The sequence below is a fragment of the Ostrinia furnacalis genome, unplaced genomic scaffold, assembly GCF_004193835.3.
Source record: "Ostrinia furnacalis isolate ACB-3 unplaced genomic scaffold, ASM419383v2 OfSCF3746, whole genome shotgun sequence".
Classification (NCBI taxonomy): Eukaryota; Metazoa; Arthropoda; class Insecta; order Lepidoptera; family Crambidae; genus Ostrinia; species Ostrinia furnacalis.
The window spans coordinates 154,087-177,352 of record NW_021133985.1 but is presented as its reverse complement, the minus strand read 5'-3'; the positions used below and the strand labels follow the sequence as shown (position 1 = coordinate 177,352).

At 37.0% G+C, this 23,266-nt stretch overlaps 1 protein-coding gene across 1 annotated transcript in view; it reads right to left on the bottom strand.

Moving 5' to 3' along the window:
* Nucleotides 1–23,266, bottom strand: part of bru3 (CUGBP Elav-like family member bruno 3) — a 222,213-nt gene that overhangs the window by 67,505 nt on the left and 131,442 nt on the right. The window lies entirely within an intron of this gene.

Genomic DNA, 23,266 nt, shown 5'->3' with positions numbered 1-23,266 from the left:
TCACAACGTGCGGCATTTTTAAGCAAGCGTTGACGTCACGGGCTTCTTCTTATGAACTTTGGGGCGCTTTATCTCTTTAAATTTTCATTAGTTTGAAAAAGTGAAAAATACGTGTAGAGTATTTTTTGATAAGTTAACTGACGGACTAATTAAAACTCTTGCTTTTTGACCCAGGCAACATCCCCATTGTGATAAGGCGCAAGTTTATTGTAATTTTGCAAGTGGTAAAGTACTGATAAACGAATAAAATGGATTAAAAGGTGAGCTTGAAGGTTGAATCGTTAGTTTTGCTCTATCGATTCATAATAGGTGAACATTGACTTATACAAATTGTGGTAATCGACTAATAAGATCTAATATAAAACAATGTCTTTCCATCTATCTACATATATCGTACGATAAACTGAGAAAGTGATTTTAAATACGAGTAGAGAAAGTGATTCAAGGGAAAGATTTTCATGTAAATACATTGCATCCGTATTCGGTTGATGTTTACGAATAAAAATAATTAAATGACACATAAATAAACAACAATTTATAATTTACAAAGATTTTGTTTTAAATGTTACAATATTACATAATTTCTCCTGTAATAATTTCCTAAATTAAATGAATATTCCGCTAATTGGAATGGTAAACAGTGATTAACAGTGGAAAGCTAATTAATCTTTATGCAGAAGCGTAGTGGTGTAAAATCGCGTTTCTCAATTAGCAGACCATCAATATTCACTGATTCAGACTGCATTAGCTTTCATCAGATTGGCCTAATGCTAACCAGCTGCCAAAACATACATTAACTCAATAAGTAGACCAAAACGTTAATGCAATCATAATTTAATCAATATCAAACAAGAACACTCAGGGTAAGAAAACTCCTTTTGTAGCACAATGCACAATTTTTGATGCGATCGAAGTCCTCCAAGATCTGATTAAATTCTTTGCGGATCTAAGGACAGTTCAGACTTGGTACTATCCAACTGTCATTGGGTTTCAATTCATTGCCATGCTCTTAGAATCTAGCTACATAGAGGTGTCATGTGAAAATGAGACTAATCTCTCTATATTCTGTAAGTAAACGATGTGATCAAATGTTGTCTAAATTCAAGATTTTAGCCTTTTAATAAATAAGAAGAAATTTGTGTCCTCTAAAGTACAGATGCATATATTAAAAATAGATTTTTTAGGATTTTTTACTGCCTTAAGGTAGTTTTCAATTTGAAAGATCACATTATTTTTAAACTCTACCCGAGTAACTGCAGCTCTATTGTATAATGTCTAAGCAACTTTACGAAACGAAGGATCATAACATACTTTTTCCAATAACAAGCGATCAAACCGTTACACCACTAGAAATATCAATCTTGATTTCACAGGTGGAACCGCGAAGCTAGTGATGTCCAAAGAGAGGTTTTGGAAAAGCAGATGAAGATTTTTTCTGTATTATTATTATTGGCGAGATTTAATTTACTAAGGCATACACAGCCATTCAAAACTACTATGATAATTAGATATTTAATTGTATCTTGAATAAGACTAGACTATGTATTATAGTATTGATAAGTGCACCTTATCGGTAGATGAGGTATCTTCGATGTATCGCAGCAAAGTGCAAAAGAACTTCAATTGAAAGATAATTAATTTGTCGATGAATCGATATCATCTCAAAGTAGTCCCTTTTGTTGCTGCACATCACTAGCAGAGGGGGAAGGGGTCATGTCTTAATGACGACTGATGGATCCTGCTTATGACGAGGGATTACGTAAAGCCAACTCGGTCGCAACTAAATCAGTTACGGTGATCTTTCGGTAACGCGGTGGATGCTTCCACCGCCTTTGTTTTCGTTATAAAAACATTCGCGTAAATTTTTATTGCAGTCTCTCCCGGAATTTAGGGAAATGTACGAGTTGTTGATGGTCTCGCTGGTTGGAGGGAGCCCTCGGTGAGTAATAACATCTCGTGGAAACAAAATGAATAAATTGCATTGTTTGCAAGTAGGTATTCTTGAAAGCTTTTACCTGTTTATGTGAATTATTAAAACGTTGCGAGTAAAAATAACTTGTCTGACGAAAAATTGAGAGCATTATATATTTTAGACCACATGTGCGTGCGTAGGATGTAAAGCTCAAAAAAGTTTCAGTTATCTGCTGAACAGAACAGAACTGTGAACTGATACATTATTAATATTTGCGGAAGTGGAAGTGATTTGCGGACACCTCTCCACAGGATGTTGTGTATAATCTATAAGCCCGGATTAGGAACGGACCTTTGCTCGCCGCTTTTTGCTGTAATCGAATGTAAACAATCAAAACCAAAACTCCCTCCCACATTAACCCCGCGTACGCGACCGAAATATAAGAACTGTACACACGGGTGTTCTATTTGCTAAGTATGCTCGTAACTTCTTATTGAATCAGCCTCAGATTCGGTAAAGGAGCGACCGTGAAAGGTAAAAACTCCACAGGGAAAATTGTGGCGACTATTTTATCTTCCGCGAGCGCTCGGCGAAAGTACGATTATGCCCGACTGGCTTTTATTCGTATTATCCTTTGTTCAACTGGATAAAGGACCATAGCCGAAACGTTTTCCGAAAAGGCGTTCGAAATGAATTAGGACGCAGTTTTAAGCCGCTTCGTGTTTACACTGAGAAAATAGAGACAGCGATGGGCCGTCGAAAAAAACAATTTGTCGAGTTCGCCGGCGTCGCGTGAAAGAATAATAACACGGGCGGAGTCGCGACGAGGGCCGGCCGCGGGCGCACCGGGAAGCCATTATGAGGACGTCACCCGGCGAGTGAGAAAGAAGTCAAAACTTCGCCGGCAAACATGGAACTATTTACTGCTTCCACATTCGACGACGTGTGCTCAGAAGTTGGCTGCAATTTGTTAACCTATCGCGGTGCACGCAGCCCGCGTGGCTCGCAGGTGACTTGGCCGCTGGCCAAAGATGTGTTTTCCTGTTGTTGGCACAAACTCACAGATCAGTTTTTATCGCGCGAAAGGCCTTTATAGCCGCCCGATAGCGGGCGCCTCCGTCGAAATGTTTTCGCGTCGCCGCCGAACACAAATATTATTGGATGGTTTTATGTATCGGAAGCATTATACGTTAAAAACTTTGGCACTCCACCGCTGATACAGCGACACTTCAAAATTGATGATAATGTAACTGAAGCACGGTGTAGGTACTATTTTAATGTCGCCGGCGAACAATAGTGCAACTTTTGTCACGTTACGTTGTTTGTTTGTTTGCTCCGGCAGAACTGAAGATTTTCCGCGCGAACGCTGAAAAATTGGGTGAAATATTGCCGTTATTTCCAAACAATTGTTTCTAATAACTCAATCGGTACGAACTCTACTAATTTTGAAGAAAAAAATCAACGAGATTTGTCAAAGTCGCGAGATATTCAGAACGAATTTATCATTTGGTTTTTTGTTGTCGCTCCTGATTGTCTTCCAGCAGTTTTTGGGCGCGCCCTTAGTGCGCTTTGTGCGTGTATCTGAATTGCTGCCTCAAAGAATAGCGATTCAATGAAATGAACCGTCGGCGGTGTGTTTGCTTGTCAACTTAACAGGATAATTTGTCAAAGGTTCTTTGAGGCCTTGTCGTCGTTTGACGGGCGTCATCTCAGGTAAACACGCTGGCGGGATGATGAGGGCAGCCGAAAGACTTCGGGCGAACGTAGTTTGGGCTGGGCAGGGTTCTGTAAACGCAACTATATAACTAAAAAAAATATTTGCTTTTCTGTGCCGGATAAAATGTAAGTTATGATTTTTTTTCAGAGCTGGCTGACCTAATAGGTATCTTCAAAAAATAAATTTTGTTAATTGAATTGACCTTTAAGATACCGCTAGATGGAGTAAAGGGCGTCCTTAATTAATTACAAGGATCTGCTGAAGTAATCCCTTATTTCAGTATTGATCAATGGCTTAATACACAAATTAAGGATTTTATTTTAGTAGCGATACATTTTTCGTTGTTTACCCAAACAAAACTAAACGGATCCCTCATCCGAACCTCGTATTTTTCACAGGGACGCAATTCTTAACCCCTGAAGCATGTTGAGTTGACGGGCGGCCCGTGGGCCCTCAGGAATTTTCTTTGTTTTCGCCAAAGGCTTAGGCCCGAGCATCTTCACAAGAGCACGCCAGTATCTGCGTAATCGTCTCGAATAGACAAGAAAATGTGTTAAATGGAATATGCCTGTTTGGGTTAACTTAATTTGTTAAAGGATGGCTTTGTTTCTCCAACGACGTATGTAATAAAGGCTTGAAAAAAGGTTTGGTACCGGTTTGTTTTGCTCTTTTTGCCTCTGAAGTACGTAAGATGTATGCTTACTGTTGTGGTTTTTGCTTTAGCAGCATGACTTGTTTTTTGTGATGATTAAAGATGATTTGACGTTAAACTTGAATCAAGAGTAGTATCGATCGACAACGCCATTTCTTTTTTTTTAATTGTTGAATTATCTTCCGAGTCCTTCTAACCAACTGGACTGGGGTCAATTCATACTTGTCGTTTCATGATTCTGACCGTGAAAATATTACCATAATAATGTACTTAAATAGAATCAATGTGTTGTATAACTTAATCATTATACCAGACAACGATATTATTTCATTACCTAATTAACATTAGTTAAATAACGAAGTGATGATGAAAATACAAACACAGGTAATATAATTTCTAAGTAGGCGTTTATATAAAACTAGCTTTTGCCCGCGGCTTCACCCGCGTGTAGTTTGTCACAGATCGTCATAAATTATAGCCTATTTATTATTCTAGGTTATAAACAATAATACTGTAAAGTTTCATCAAAATCCGTTTAGTAGTTTTTGCGTGACAGAGTAACAAACATCCAAACATCCAAACTTTCGCATTTATAATATTAGTAGGAAGGATTCAACATTCAACCATCAGAAATGTTCGGAAACAAAATTAAGAGCGGAATTCTGCGTAAAACAATAACTTGGGGAGCCCACATTTGTGAGGAATCAACCGGCGGTAAACCTAATTTAAATACGCGAGAGACACCGTCCTAATATTCCAAATGTTACTTGGAAACTTGCGCGTTACATTAATTCATATCTGGAGTTTGGAAGAACATTGATTACCGTCGGAACTCGCGCACCTCTCGAACTTCCAATATTTATCTGGAATATTGTGATATACTACCCGCGATAACGGCAGGCGGCCATATTTGGTCTTCTTTGTGCTAACGTTCGAAGTTAATAAACTGCAACTTTTGTTGTTCGCTAACTTTTTGTTAGCAGGTTGATGATGTAATGAAGTTGCTTGTTTCCGACCGACCGGTGCGATATTCTTAAGACTTCGTATACATTTGGACCAGTTTTTTTGCGAGATGGTTAGAAAGTTGCACTATTAACTTGGAGATTGTGGGATCTATTCCCAGATGGGATATAGAAGTTGAAAAATCGTTTTCTTTTCTTTGTTTGGTAGGTGAGGATATTGTAGCCTTGAATCAAACTATTAATTGAAAACAAATATGTACCTATTAATCTGGACTCTGATGGTCATGATGTCCGATTGAGTCATATCTCATGCTTATGTAGTCTGACACCAGATTGATACAATCCACACAATAGACGAAGAAGAAAATTGAGTTGTAGAGTATAAATTGGTTATGTAAGTACATAATACATATCTACGATTCTGCTGGAGACCATAATTCAATGATAGCTTAATATACCCAACATAGCCCTACATTTTCGTATGTAACGTTTAGCGTATAATTTCCGTTTGTGACAAACTTTTAATACTACTATAAAACTAATACTACTAATTCACAAAAAACATAATCTCAACCAACCGACACGAAAAATATAGTCTAAGAAATTACATTAAACTAAACGAGTTATCTAAACACACAGACTTACTCACATAAAAGTCGCGTTAAAACCATCCCCACTTTAAGTTAGCAGTTCGCGAGGCAAACTAAGATTGATATACACGGAATATGTAGGATTCGATGCAGGGATGTTATAGATATCCGTAACCGTAACCAAAACTTACGGATATCCGAAATAAAAAAAATATCCGAAACCGTAACCGTAACCGATTCAAAAGTTTCGGATGTAGGCAGTTTAAATTGTTTTTTGTATAGCATTATATTATATTATTATGTAAAGTCATAACAGTCGATTATGCCATCGAGTATGAATTTTTATTTTTTTATTACTTTTTATTCGATGTAAAGTGTGCGGCCATGAATGAACCGTGTTGGACAACTATTGCAAATTGCATTCTAAAGCATAGATATCCATAACCGTAACCGAAACTTTCGGATATCTGAAATAAAAAAATCCGTAACCGTAACCGAATCCGGTATAATATTATTCCTATATCCGTAATTCTTATATGGATATGCATAACCGAAACTACAATTATCCATAACATCCCTAATTCGATGTTATTACGCTGGCGGCTGGAATCTTTCGTTTTAAAGTTGGCGGAGTTTGCGCCGTGTAAACAACTTCGGATCTATTGCGACGGCCGTAACGAGAGTGCTTTAATTGTAGATCTTTGGAGGCAGAGACCGGCGAAGTTTGTTGTTGCTTTGTAAAGATGCCTGTGTAATACGTGTATTGGATTTAGTGATGTTTTTAGAACTAGAGTTTTTATAATTGTACTGATTACTGAATATAAGGATTGTAAAATTTTCTTTATTGTTTCATCTATTTGCTAATCAACAAAAAAAATCTGTGTATTTATATGCAAGAGTTTTTGTCTCTATCAAATTCAAACTCTGTGAAAAACAAACAAGTGATCTCATTCGATTATTTCTAAGCTGGCTGGAAACATTGAATTTTCGGATAGATCCAGTTTATTATGTAACCTATTATTGATACCGTTTGATAGAGCTCATTTATAGGTAAATGTAAAATAATTTTACACAATTTTAGCATTGGCTTTGAGGTAAAAATACCTAAATATAATCGATTGAATGTGTGTGACATATTCTCTCTGCTCATAATTTTACCATTCACTAGCTCTAAACATCGTCCATTACCTTTTATCGTCGTTACAATGTTAGTCCAGTCAATAAAGCATTATAGATGGAAAACTGTAGAACACAATTTCTGACTTCAGGACTTTATTTAGACTAGTTAGGAGGTGAACATAGTAAAAGTCCCCACTCTTAGCCCTTGAGCCGGCGGGGAGAGGGGGGTTTAAAGGTGCCACTTTTCGGTTTTTCGCTTAATCCTCGGAAACTATGCGCCCTAGTGACATGACTACTTTGAACCAAAAAAAGCATATTCAATTTGCTACAGGTGAGATAGGTCAAGTTTTTCAATAAATTGTATAGTTTTCGCGGCATCTGCTCTAGAAGGTCTGTAATATTGGAAATTTTATTTATATCTTACATGTTCCCATCAGGAGAAAATCGACTAAATAAACATTGAGCAATCATTCTAGACATGCGGGAGCATGTTAAGCCTAGTTCCAGGGAGGAGACTGCACCGTGCGTATATTTAGACGATCCACTTTGAGCCACTTTTGACTCCTCATCAGTCAAAAACTACTGTGCATTAACACTTCAAATTTGGCTCATGCGTTGAGACTTGCAAGATATACATCAGTTTTAAATTTCACAAATATCCCTCAAACGGTTCTTTAGGTATTGACGTCCAAAAATCTACATGTTTGACCTATAGACCAAATTCTAACCACTTCCAGATCACATCAAAGGTTCAAATTTGGCATCCAGAAAGGTAGTTATGTAAATACAAAGGAACAAATAAAAAACCAGTAAATTTTAACATTTCACATGTTATAGATATATGTTAGTGTTCTAAATGTCGATTTTTGAACGTCAATACCTAAATAACCGTTTGAGGTATATTTATGAAATTTGAAGCTGATGTTTATCTTACAAGTCTCAACACATGAGCCAAATTTGAAGTGTTAATGCACAGTAGTTTTTGAATGATGAGGAGTCAAAAGTGGCTTTAATTGGTTCGTCTAAATATACGCACGGTGCAGTCCCCTCCCTGGAACTAGGCTTAACATGCTCCCACATGTCTATAGTGTTTGCTCAATGTTGATTTAGTCGATTTTCTCCTGAAAAGAACATGTAAGACAAAAATAAAATTTCCAATTTTACAGACCTTCTAGAGCAAATGCCACAAAAACTATACAAGATATAGAAAAATTTGACGGTCTCACCTGTAGCAAATTGAATAAGCTTTATTTGGTTCATAGTAGTCATGTCACTAGGACGCATAGTTTCCGAGGATTAAGCGAAAAACCGAAAAGTGGTACCTTTAAACCCCCCTCTCCCCGAGGGCTCAAGGGCTAAGGGCGGGGACTTTTGCTATGTTCACCACCTAACTAGGCTAAATAAAGTCCCGAGGTCAGAAATTGTGTTCCACGGATTTCTCTCTACACCGTCGTTAAGGCATTCATTGACTGGACTATGTAACAATTTCATATTTAGAGCCCACGCACCACCCACGTGACTTTTATTCTTTTATTTCATATCACCAACATTTGATTAGTTACATTTTCGGCCGCACTAGCCAGTTGGCGCTGGTGCAAGTCTGGCAGCCGTCAGTCGCCGCCCAGCGCCCAAGTTGGACGCGAATCAATTAGTTTTTGCTGCGCGTGAGCGACGGGATCATTAGGTCCTGCATTTGCAACGTCGACCACTCTCCCCTGACCCCCCACATTCACTCCTCAAGTATTTTTCATTCGATTTGAGTTGCACGGTAAGGGTTAAAGAAAATTCTCACTAGTTTCCGAACGAATTTCTTTTGCGGATCTTAATAAAATTTCCCGATTGCTACCAACTGACTGCTTTGTACTGTGCAGCTTTTCGTGCTATTTATACGGTTTCTTAGAAATAAGAAAAATTTAAGGTATAACGGGGTACTCAGTGGAACCAATAAAGTAAGAACCTATTAAAAGCATGCGTTTTACAGCTGGGGTATTTATGAAAGTACTCGTATCTTGAATTTTTTTTGACAAATAAATAAATTAACTATGGGTAAAAAAGTTATAAGTTTTAAATGACGAATTTGTCGTTTGGACGTGAAAAGGGCAGTGGAAGGCACAAGCAACATGACTTATGAGTACATAGCAACGTATTAAAAATCTTTTATTTCCACAACTGTCTTGCACCGCCTTCAGCGCGGTCCATCAGACATGGCGGCCTCAGTAAATCGCGCGCGCATTTTTCAGCGATTCCGCCCCGGCAAGTCCAATGTTACCAACTGATAGCAACTCCAATGTTACCAACTTCTGCCTTATCGCGCCGCGAATTTGTTCCCGCTTTGAAATATCGTCCGATTTTTGACGCTAACCGTTGAAGCCGGTAAATGGACTGCGTCTAACTGAATGGTATTACAAAGTTATTTTCTATGTCTCTACTGTCTCTACTTCATCATTACTATCTCAGAGGATATTCACATGCCTATGAACGTAGCAAATTAATTTATACAACACTGTATAATTTTATGAGTCACTGTAGTCTTTCATTATTGAAGGACCCTGATTTAATACTTTAATTAATTCTTCAATAAATTAACTATCATGCAAATATCATTATCAGAGACGGCAAATGATAGCTACTTTTAATGTACGTACATAGTTTGAAACCATTACCTATTACTGACAAACCATCCTTATTATGGCAAGAAAGCCCTGTTATTATTTTGAAGAAATCTTTTATAATAACGTTGAAGTGATGAAGTCACGTACGTAAGAGTTATACCATTGGTAATTTCTTACGTACATCGCGTCGTTCATTTATGATTAGCTGTAACCTTTAACGTGACTTTACTCGAAGGATGCCGTGAATATTTGAAGCAGTAATCGTGCAGCCTATCAAAGTTGACTGTAACAGACGTATCTAAGTTATAAATGAGCTGAGGAAGAGTATGGTGAACTCGTTTGAGTGTAAGAACTTACATAGACAACATAATTTTAGTATTAAAAATGTTAAAAACTGTTTTTTTCGTCAAAGGTTTGAAAAATAAAGTTTGGATAAATAATACATCTACCTATCCGGTTTTTGGAAAAATATTTAATTTGTAATTTATGATGAAAACTCACGCCCTTCCGCCACAAACATTACTATGAGGTCTCACAGTAGGCATGGATGCACAAGGTCACACTCGAACCAATCACAGAGCTCTATTCAACGCTGTGCGTACGATTTTCTGCTTCATATAAGCAAGCATCGCAACTTAGGCGACAATCTGCGTCGTCTAACATTACAGTGTCTAAGAGTAGGCGCACACCGTTGATTTTTCGTCGGCCGATAGTTTAGTCGGGCAGTTGATCAGTACGGGCATGTATGGGAGTGCGCACACTACGCCGATTCAATTTGGCTGATTCTTCATACAAATTAAAATCGGGCACAACTATCGGCCAACTAAAAATCAACGGTGTGCGTCTACTCTAAATCCTAGTTTCGATAATATCTACACGGCTTTATTCGTTTGCTAAAAGACTGTATATTATTCTTATCCACAACAAGACATGTTACAATTCAGACAAACAAAGCTACATACATACGTACTAAAATAATTCACCTCGTAATTAACTAAAGCCGGATTCCGTATAATTATTACATCTGTAACAACACACGTGTTAAATCTTTTGCGTAATCTACCTGTCTATTTTACCCTTAAGCCTACAAGGCTCAATTTCAGTCCTAAAACCTTACAATGACTGGGACAGCTTGTTCTAATTACTTACCCTAGATTTGTACGGCATTCTTAGCGAAATTAAGAAGGTTTGCGAAGTTATATAGAGGTATATGAACAGTGGGTATATTTAATTGTATTAGAAAGAATGAACAAAGAGGGTAACTCGTAGGGAGGTTGTGTTGGGAAGATGTCGACAAATTATTCGATAAATTGATTCGGGAATAGTAAAGCTTTTTGTTGTTTATTAATAAACTATCATTATTACTATCGTCACTGTGAAACTACGAATACTGAAATTCTTTGGCCACGTCTCTAGAAATGAGAACTCGATGGAGAGACTGGTAGTTCAGGGCCAGATGGAAGGCAGGAGAGCACGCGGTCGATCGCCAACCCGCTGGATAGACGCCATCACGAAGGCCACTGAGTCCACCATGGTCCAGTGTACTCGCGACGCCTCTAACCGTCAGAAATGTAAGCACATCGCCAGGAGAGCTACCCTCGGAGATGACATCACCCCACCATGTACCTCGTCAGCGCAACCACGACTACTCTGACAAGAGTGCCCGACTAAGAAGAGATTAATAAGAAAATGTATTGAAAATTTGATATGGTAATGAACAATATGAATAAACATATTCTTATTCTTATTTGATTCGGTAACATTAGTGGTCAAAAATGTATTTATGTAATGTATTATTTATACATATACTTGCGATCATTTTCAAATGTCAACACTCATATTGTCGAATTCTTTACCTGAAACAAAAGAAAAATATCTTATTAGCTAAAGGTATTAACATTTATCATAATTAGGATGTCAGAATCACTTTCAAACAGAGTAAATAACGCCCGTATTCACAAACATTACTATGAGGTCTCACAGTGTGCGTGGACGCACAGGGTGACATACGAACCAATCACAGAGCTCTATTCAACGCTGTGCCTTCAATTTCCTGCTTCACTTAAGCAAGCATCGTTTGTGAGTACGGGCGTAAATGTTAGTAAGGGATTGTCGATATCATTTTTGTAGATATTCTCATTGTATATTATCGATACTTAAAAGTACCATCTCTACCTTTGAATCGCTTGCATCATTCGAGACTTACGTTACGAGTTGGAACTAATATTCTTTCTGTACGCTTTGAAGTTATTTGAGTAAACAATCCTGAAAATGAGTTCATGTCGTTCCGATAAATGCCTAGACTTAACGTGGGAGGAGACGCACATGTTGGGAGGAGTATCTTTATTTAAATGCTTTTAGATATTTCAATCACAAGATGTTTTGGTATACACGCAGGTAATCAAGTTTAACGTAGGTTCATATTTATGTATTACTAGCTGTAGGTACNGCAGTTTCATTTGCCTAGCTGTGAGGAACCTGTTTATTGCGAAATGTCAACTAACAAAGTCAGACCTTATTTACCGAAACAATATAGGCAATTAGCTTTTTATTCTGTGCATAATCTTAGTCATCCAGGCATTAAAACTACAAAAAANAAAAAATAAAAAAAATTGAGTACTAAATACTGTGCAGTATTTAACTGCCTAAATAATAATAAAAACACAGAATGTACTTTTTTAAGTTGCCTGAAGACACTGAGAGGTAAATAAGTAGTTAATATTATTCATGATAATTCATGCTAAATCATGTAGTATTTCCTCCGCCATTTTCTGCAGTTTGGCACCTCACGTCACATCATTTTACCGAAGTCAGCCCTATAGCTTCGGCGCAGTACCGATCACTGACATTTGTCAACATAATTAACTTTTTAAAAAAATAAAACCGACTTCAAATGCGTGAACACAAAAAAAAAACTAAAAATTGCGTATAAAAAAGTTCATCCCCAATTTTCCACCCTTGGGGGTGAAATATTTTCTTCAAATTCGCATGAAATTGATACACCTTTTGATAATACCTATTCAACAAAAAAATAATCTTTCAAATTGATTTATAATCGGCGGAGATATTGCGTATAAAAAAGTTCATCCCCAATTTTCCACCCTTGGGGGTTGTTTTTTCTATTATTAAATTTAAATGGGACCACCCTTGAGGTATTACCTATACGCCGAAAAAAGATTTGTTCAAATCGGTTCATAATTGGCGGAGTTATCGCGTAACAAACATAGAAAAAAAAAACATACGGGTCGAATTGAGTGTAATGTGGGGACCGGGAGTTGACAATGAAAGAGTGTATACTGTGCGATGCTAGTATATTTTAGTGGGTCAGTTTACGCAGCAACGTCAAATATATAGGTTTGGCGCGTACACATACTACACCTCCCCCCTTTTTAAAAGAAAAAAAATTGGTTTACAATATTTTTTCAAATATTAAATTTAGTTACAACAGTTCAAAACAAAACATCAAAATACATTAAAATCCGAGAAAAACTCTATTTCAAATGATCATAATTTTCATTACAAATCATAATTGTAAAAAGTAATTGAACATAAAAAAAAACCAAAAGTTTACAGACCACAAAATATTTTTTTTGTTTTTACATTCATATTTTTAGAGAAAAAGAAATACGTAAATGAGTTGACTAATTTAGAAAATTCCACATAAACTGATATTTAAATAGGATATTTTTTTGACTATCAAACATAACAATCTACACAGACAGAAAAACAGATTTTTAAAGATGTTACAGTATAAATTAAATATTTAGATGTTGTAAAATAATTTCATTACTTCCAAATTATTACGAAACAGACAATATTTAAATTTTAAAGAAAGTAATTGTTAGATATACAAAACTATAAATTCCAATTCAAATAGTAATTACAAGGTTTCTGTTTCAATAGTAAATTTAGATACCTACATAGGTACCATGAAAATATCGCCACAAAAATTATACATCGCAAAGTTTTCTTACTTACGATCTACAGAATTTAAAATATATTAAGTACTTAAAGTGTTACATATTACAGTAGTTGGGTCAAATTAATTATTTACTTTTTCCTAATTTATAAAAAACACATTACACATAATATTGCATTTTCAGTTGTGCCAGTTTTTACCTTGATATGATAATGATAGATTCTACAGATTAAAATTTACTACTTTAATTCAGTCTTTCTAAACTCAATATCGTCAATATCGTTTTTTACAATTGACAAAACAGTATAGTGGGAACCTAAAGAAATATTTTGATGTTGAACTCAATAACATTATCATTTAATCAATTACATAAACACCATTCTCAAATTTTATCAATACTACAAATAATGTTAAAACATATTATTATAATTTCAGTTTCATGACTTCAAAATTTTATCCAAACAAAATTGAAACTAAAATATTCATAAATATACCATTTACTTTCCATATTATTATTTAACAATGATAAATATTTCTCAATAATATAACCTTGCCTGTGAGGTTTTGCTATAATGTTGTTTCAAATATTCATTATTTTGTTATTTACTCAATCAAGTGTTATTGTGTTTTATTTTTTGTATAAGGAGGGGGATGATGTAGGTACACATTAATCAGAGTAATAAATTAACTTTATGAATGAACAGAGCGTATTGAGTAGCGTCCTGCGTTCCCACATCATTGCCCAATACAATCAACAATAGAAAACAATAGTTATACTGTTCCTTGTATGTGTCGGCGGCTGAGCCCGCCAGTTTTATTTTAGTCGCAATTACACCTTTAAAGAAATCACATGTTTTACTGTTCCAACCTTCTGACGTACGTTTTGTGGACTTAACAGTAATATACCTGAACATAACGTATATCAATATAATAACGTACATCGGGTATATAAAATAAACGTACACTAGCTTTCCGCCCGCAGCTTCGCCCGCGTGGAATTTTGTCTGTCAAAGAAAAACTTTATCGCACGCGTCCCTGTTTCAAAAACCGGGATAAAAACTATCCTATGTCCTTTCCTGGGACTCAAACTATCTCCCTGCCAAATTTGATCAAAATCGGTTCACAGTGGTTTAGGCGTGAAAGCGAGACAGACAGACAGACAGAGTTACTTTCGCATTTATAATATTAGTATAGATAGTATAGATTCAGATAGGTAAACTTGAAAACCTCTGTAACTTAGCACTCAGACATTATGGCTCAATCGGACCAAGTGGTGTACCCTCCGGGACAGCGAATTATAGGTACTTATTAGTAATGCTATGTTCAAAGCAAAGTCAAAGCGTAGTGTAAAATGTAAAAAGAAAGTGGAAACCACTAAAAATGTGTTCAATACTTGGATCGAATTTAGGCCTATTATTTTACCTTTATGGAAAGTCAGAACTTCCTATCTAATAGAACAAAGAGACAAAAGAGTTATATTTATTGTCAAGTTTTAACTTTTTTACTCAGAGTCCATAAAGGTTTTCAGTTTTAACGATTACCTACTCACTATAATTATTATTCAAGAGTAAGTCTAATCTCAAAATACGCCAAATAATTACGTAACCCTTCTTGTTATTAGTTGAAAATGAAGGCTGTATAACGAGCAGGTCTTTGCCTGTCTCTGCTTAATAAACACAACAATTTGCGTTCCGTTCCAAGCGTTAACTACATCACCGCAGTTGATTGACGCGCGTGCGAGTCACCGGCGACCCACGCCACCGCGGTTTGGGGTCTACTAGGTACGTAACCGCGATTTTGACGTATTCGATTACAACCTCTTTAAGTCCTTTAAGTCTCAAGGGTCACAAATTGAGATTGGCAAAATTACAGCGTGGCGATTTAGACGCTTCAGCGGGACAGTCGATTAAAAAAAGGGATCAAGATAGGAGTATAATGCCCGTTTTCACCATCAATCCCTATTTTTAAGTGACCCCTAAGAAATCAAAATTCCTGTTATGTGTTATCATAGGGGTCAAAAATTAGGGATTGATGGTGAAAACGGGCATAATTAAGTTCAATCCCTTAAGCAAAGTAGATACAGATTCAACTTCGCAATCGCTCTAGAGCGAAACGATTTCGGAATTTAAACTGTGTTACCTACGTTACTTTGTGTAGCTAGGGGGTTCTTAGTTCGAGCTGGTAAAGAAAGTGTCGCTAAAATCATATTTTTGCAATTATGAATTTTCAAAAGTGCTCTAGGAGCTCAAACCTGTAAAATATCATTTTACACATTCAAGTTTTCTCAAGTGTCCCACATACAAAAAGCAATGTTCTAATGATGTACTTAATGTATTTTGGAGTATCGATATCGAAATAGCTTTCCGAAGTAGACCTCTCATTCGATTAGGTTGGTTAATGCTAGCTGGGCAGGTATCGACACGTGAAATGTCCGACGCACGCTGCGAGTGCTTTTACGGTTTATTTGCTTCAATCTGCGGTCAGTTGTTGGGTGAGGCTGGAAGCTTTTAGTTATGACCAACAGATATGGTTAGAGAGCAGGTTTAATATTGGTTAAATTTAAAATTGGGCGTTTAAAAATCTTTTTCAGAATTAAAGAAAACATTAGCAACTACGTGAAAAATGTCATTCAAATGTATAACAGATCGTACAATGCTTTTTTTGACGATTACTGGCTAGCGAGCACACCTAACGTAGACTTATGGTAAGCACACTGATATAAATGAATATACGAGTAGGTGCCTTGAAATTAGCCGTGTTGTCATTGTCTGATTCATCAAAGTTAACTTTTCTCCCAACAACTTACTCGTATTTCATGCCAAAAAGTGAAACTCAAATATTGGCCTCATGGGCTCATTAAAATTAATATAAACGTAAAAATGAAATTACTTTCGGTCATTATTGTAGTAAAATAAGTATTCTAACGGGTAGACTGTCAATCGACGTCACACATCAACGGGCCTGCTGTGTAGTTGATGCGTTCGGTTGGCTCTACACCGGCCATATTGGATCGCTCGGGGCGGCGATGCGTGGGACTTATGTTTGATAGCGCGTGTGCACCGATGCCTGAAACGGAACGCCAACATCAAATCTTTTTCGACAGCCATCCTGTTTAGTCTGTGGTGATTCGTAACGTCAATTTGACGTTAGCGTTTGAGCGGGAAATCGATTTTAAGTGGTAGGTACATGGTTTTCAGGCTAGTCTGTTATTGTATTAATACTTAAAGTAAGTAAGTATGTATACTCGCTTTGTTTTTTCTACATGTTCTCATACTAAAATATGTACTAAAAATAGTTATTTTGTAAATTAAACAGTTTTTCAGTTGAAAATCAATGGAATTAACTCCCACTCCCATATATAAGTATTATTTACTTAAATTTAATCAAATTAGTCCAGCAACGTTTGTACTTAAGTAATAACGAAATAGCTTATACGTCCTCATTAAAAATTTAGCAAGGTAATGGCGTATCACTTAAAATAATAAGGATTTCGCAAGGAGATTACGCGGGCAACCCTCTAGAGCATAATGAATGTTATACCTTGAATATTAGCTTTTCAATTACGCACCCGTCTTTTAGTTCGAAAGTAGGGAGTGTGTGCGACTGGGTAAATCCGGATATAACCAGTTTAACCAGATCCGAACCGGATTAGGGAAGCGGGTTTTTAATTGGTGACACAGTTTTTGTTGTTCTAACGTTTCTGAAATCTAGTTCCATTAATGATGTCGGGAAAAGCACTTGTCAACCATTTTGGAATATTGAGATCTCAAGTTGTTACAGAAATTTTGGAATATCTAATAGGTAAGCTCAAATTTTGAAAGCTGAGGAAATGTGTTTCAAATATCTGCTTACAAAAGCATTGAAAAGTAATATTATATTTTGCTACGTAAGTCAGCTACCTACGAAAAGCTCAGTTTAAAAACAGAGAAAGACAAAGAATCAGTCCGAAAAAAGCCATTAGAAATAATATCCCTAATTACTGGCATTTAATTAACACCGTAGAAGAAAGATATCCTATCCGGGAGTGCTCTTGTTTTCAGTTTTATTGCTTTTCTTGTCCTCAGATCTTTTGATCAAATTCCGGCTTAACTCCTCCCTGCCTTTTGCTTCTGCTAACCCTATTCTAAATGTTCCGAGCGGGGTCGATTCTTTCGCCGCTACACCTGTACCGTAATACGATAGTTAATTAAAACGATGCCCCGAGAGATTTATATCGGGTAGTCGTACCGTACCCATTGCAGGGTAGTTCGTTTTCCGTGAGGGTTTCTCGCGAATACCCAGTTTTTGCTAAGGTTAATGCTCTTATGGAGGGTTAATATTCTGTAATAAGGCGTATCAAAGTTGCTTCTTAGATGAAATTGATAGGGGCAGATTATGCGTACAATTTTGGACGAGTTTCTTAACGTACTTACCCTTAATGGCAGCCGTGTCGTTTCTAGAAGGCTTTTACTGTATGTACCTATACAAGTTCAGCTGTGTGATGCAATACGCTTCTTTCATACACAATGACTCTACAAAACGGTTTTCCGCCGCTCTACTATCCTTTGTTTGGGCGGAGAAGTTAATGAATTGAGGCAACTACAAAGCTAACGCCGTTCTTATTGACTTTAAGGACTAAATCAGATTAGAACTTTCGCAAAGTGATACTGCCTTGTTAACGCCAGTATTATGTGCCGATTATACCTATAAGTATTTAGGTGAGCTGCCGGCACAATGGCTCTTTGCTAATTTACTTTTTGCGCGCGAATACAAATCGGCTTCTTTCAAACAAAAGACTGTCGCGGCAAACTTTGTTCGCAGCCAGTTGGTTCTTTGTCTCGCAATCCAGTTACATTAGAAGTTAGAACGGCGATGGCCGAACAATAGATAGTGAAGTCGTTTTAAACATTCGACCCGGCGCGACACGCACGATTGGCGCGAACGCTCGCTCCCGGTCGTAACTTATCGAAAATCACACGAACGTTTATCTCGACATCGGGTTATTATCGACATATTCTTTGTAGCTAAGTGATTGAAAATGTTTATCGGGTAATAAAAGTTATAGGCCAAGGTAATCGTATTCAGAGTAATGGATAATACCACTTAATGTGTGTACTACCTATAGCAAATGTTTAAGTTTTTTGTGTTAATGATTCTGAATTTAAAAGCGCTTTATAAAAGCATATTTGCAGAAAGTTTATGACGTTTATTATTAAAATTATTTATTTATTTATTTAAAATTCAAATTATTTATTTCGCCATTTTCAGGGCACTTACATACCTCCTACATTTTCACGTAGAACATATTGGCTGGAACCAATTGCAGCCCTTGTAAAGAAGGCTTAAAAAGCATGCTCTACCGATTCTATCTTTTAAAAGCCTTCATCTATTTTTGAAGATGTAACTAGCTCCCTGTAAAGAAGGCACGCTTAAAAAGCATGCTCTACCGATACTATCTTTTAAAAGCCTTCACCTATTTTTGAAGATGTACGTAACACACAAAAATCGACGACCAAGCATTAATCTCACTCTCCCGGTCTACTCGTACATTATCGGGATCACACGAACGCCACCCGAGCATTGCCGAACGTCTTGTTTTCGACGCCAATTATTTTCAAACGGCGAGTTCGAGCGAATTTCATTACTTGAATTGTTTGAATTCAAGTTCGGATTGCTAATAAATATTTGCGCTTGTAAAGCTCTATTTAGGAGTTTGTACGTGAGTAATATAATGAGCTGTAAACACAATTGCTGGGCGTGTTAATTGAGGTTAGTTTATTGGATGCTAAAACTAATCCCATTTCACAATTCACAATCAACGGGTGTGCGGTTTTAATGAAAAACAAGCGGCTGGACTGGATTTATGTCGTACAGTTATTTAACCGCCTCTGTGGTCTAATGGTAAGACCACCTGCTTCAGACGCAGAGGTCCCGGGTTCGATTCTCAGTGGGGACAGATTTTTCTGTTCGGTTTGTTTGGTGGTAGGGCTTGTTCTAAGTCCGCCTGGCTAGCTACCACAATCTTACTTAAGTCTGTCGCCATGACAACAATGTTAACAGCATTGTTGTATTCCGGCAGTTAGAGGTAAGATAGCCAGTTCCTCCGTGGTTGAGGATTCCGGGTGAAGATCGCTTCTACCTTCGGCCTGATCATAACTTACTATCAGGTGAGATACAGGCCAAGAGCTTCCTCGTTGTGGATAAAAAAGCAGGTTTTCGACGTTTCTGTAGCATAATCGTCAATGCATAATTTACATGACTCCTTCAAAAAAATTTTAAATGACACATACCTAGGTAGGTTTTTGTCATTTAATTTTTTTTACATTTTACTTACATTTTGTTACATCTTAAGTAGGTACTTAAGATGTAACAAAATGTAAGTATAGGATAGTCCCTTAACTTGATTAATATTATCATAATGAAGGATAAACGTATAAAATATTAATGAATTAATTAGTTAATTAATGCATTGAACAATAACAATGGCCATGTTTATTATGTAGTACATGTATTATTGGTACATGACGTATTATTATGTATTATGGACACCGTTAAAAACGAAGATGCATTTTTTAAACACATTATAACCCAAGTTCTAGTATTAGCCAAGGAAAATAAAGTTTCATTTAAATGTTAATCATCCCTCCACCTAATTTGTTTTATGTTAATGAATCTGGATCTTCTTTAAAGTATCAAGATAGTTTTAATTAATTATCGTCCTATATTTAACCCTATCTCTGCATCGAAAGACATTAATTAAGTTTGTTTTATCAGCAATTTGTTTCCTGCATTCTTTTTTATCGTGCGGAGAAACTTTTAAAGTTCGGGGGCAGTTTAGGGGTGGTTTTGAATGCCCTAAGTGTTATCGATGCGTCATACGCCTTTTTATAAATTATAACTGATTTCTCTTCTATCTGTCTTCGGTTTCGGCGCCAAACGATTAAGTTCCTATACATTTTATAAGCTATACAGCATTATGCCCTTGCTTTATTCTACAAAAAAAAAAGAAAAAAAAAGTGTAGGTAATTTCCTTTATCAGTCTATTGTCATCGGTTTCGGTGTGGTTTCGGCATGCTAGACTAATTATTTCATAGGCTGTATAGCATTATGCCTTTGCTTTACTCTACTAAAAAAAAACAGCAGTGTAGGTAATTTTCCTTTATCAGTCTTTTGTCTTCGGTTTCGGCATGTTTCGGCTGTATAGCCTTTGCTATTTTCTGCTCAAAAAGAAAAAAAGTGTAGATAATTAATTTTCCTTTATAATTTTTTTGTCATAGGCTGTCGTGTATGCCTTTGCTTTTGTCTACTAAAAACAGTCCTAGGTAATTACCTAAAAAAAACTGTTTGTCTTCAGTATCGGCATGCTAAACTAACACGCAGTTTATAGGCTGTATATTATGCCTTTGCTTTACTCTAAAAAAAAAAGAAAACCAGCAGTGTAGGTAATTTTCCTTTAACAGTCTTTTGTCTTCGGTTTCGGCATGTTTCGGCTGTATAGCATAATGCCCTTGCTATTTTCTGTTCAAAAAGAAAAAAAAGTGTAGATAATTTTCCTTTATCAACCTTTTTTCTACAAAAAAAAAAACTGTTTGTCTTCAGTATTGGCATGCTAAACTAATACGCATTTTATAGGCTGTATATTATGCCTTTGCTTTACTCTACAAAAAGAAAAAGAAAAACAGCAATGTAGGTAATTTCCCTTTATCAGACTATTGTCTTTGGTTTTTCGTTTCATAGAGGCGTTCGTCGCGCCGCGATAGCCGTCACGCGAGCGCCAGATGTCAGCACAAGCGCTCAATTAGGTAACTTACTTACACCATTTGCATTTCGCTTCTTGTAACAGATTTGTCGGGCTCCGAATGCAAATTGGCATTGTTGAAATTAATTCATTGTGTTATTTGCGATGGTAATTCGCTTTTGGATATAGTGGCGAAAAACTGTCACTGTTTATGAAACAAAAGACAATCGCAAGTCTTGTTTTTAAAGTTTTGACAGTGTAGTGTTTACGTAATTAAATGAAACGTTGTTATGTTTAAAATAAAAACTTTTTTTTATACAAAATACGTTTATTACAGTAAACGTAGAGACATGGACTTCACGTCTGCTACGTCTACTAAGAGATTAAAATTTTAATTAATCACAAACTTTAACTATTCCTATGATCTTCAAACCAGCTGTAACGGCAGGCGTGGTCCGTCACGCACTTAAGCGGCGATTTTCGGCGTTCTTCGGCGAGATTGAGCGATATACGATAGAGGTGTCAGTTGTGAGCCAGCCGATAGCGGGTCACGCGAGCGCAGCACGCTTTATAAGAGCGCTTTCACATTAGGGTGTCAAAAGCGGGACAGCAGCGCAGCAGCGGCGTTTTTATAATGTGAATGCATGCATCCGCTGTCACATAGTATGAAATTTTCGGCGGCGAGTCTGTAGCGCGTTTGTCGCGCTGCTAAATCGCCTAAATGTGAAAGCGCTCTACGGGCCCTCGCCCACGGCGACTTTTTGTAGCAATTCAGTCGCGCTGCTATAGCGCGTTAGTAGCGCGTTGCCGTCGCTTCTGTAGTGCGTTGCAAATGCGACTAACGTGCGTTTGTAGCGATGCTGTCGCTCGTTTACGAAATGCGCCGTGGGCAAGGGCTCTGTTTCCACCAAAGCGAAGAAAAGAGATGTGTTTGAATAACCAATCAGATATTATTAGAAGGCGCTGGATGCACCAACCGCGCGATATGGAAATCATTGGGGGAGGCCTATGTTCAGCAGTGGACGTCCTGTGGCTGAATGATGATGATGATGAACCGAAGCTGGGGAGGTGTTTCTCTCCTCTCCGTTTTGGTGGAAGCCAGGCCTGAGGGTTGTAGTATACTAGCGCTGGCGATTGGAAAGTTCTGCCAGTTTGATGACATTACAACAGCCAAGCGTTGTATAACAGCATCGAGGGTATTGTCTACATCACTACATCGTTTGCCGAGTTTTGAGTGTTTAGTCGCTGTAGCGCTGTTACAAACGTGTTTGATGTACTACAAATTAGGTTACAATGTTGTACCGTTTATGCAGCACTTAATAGTTGCGATATTGTTTTATATTCAGCTATGACAGCCGATGGAATATCAATTTAATATTATTGCCTCAAAAACTTTTACCTTTATGTATGTGCAGTAGATTGACAAATTGTGTCACAATCTAACGCTACAATACTCGTTTTTTTATCTATTCTAGGTACGTTGTTTTAAATTTTTTACCCAGACACTTCTGAGGCTGCGGCCAGAGTAACATTTCGGACTTGTTGAAACGATCTGGGTCAAAGTGTGAGTTTATTATTTTTCATAAGACTTTCAGGCTTAAAGCATCCTCGACGCTTCGATAGCAAGCCACTTCCAAATAATATCAGCTTAGCAACCCGTTCTTAATTTCGCTTCGTCGGCTGCTCTATATTCTACTTGACTGCAGTTGACAGGGTAATCTGGACAACAAAAGATAGTTCGTTTTATGCAAACACTGGAATTTCCTGCTTTGGCCAACGTGGGCAAGTCAGTTTTAAGATTTAAGTTAGTTTACGGCAAGCCGTGATATAGAAAATAGGTGGCTGCCTCATTAATTTAGAATGTGACATAGATAGACTAGCGTTTTTGCTTTTTTAGGTAAATGTCAATATTTTTGAAACTAAAAGTGGCAGGTCTTGTTATTTTTACGAATCCTATCACGAAATTTTATAAAATTTAGATCGTGTCGAAGATGTCACTGTGTATTTTGGTTTTGTCTCTACCTACAGCAAGACTCAGCCCTCTACACTTCCAAAGTTAAACATTA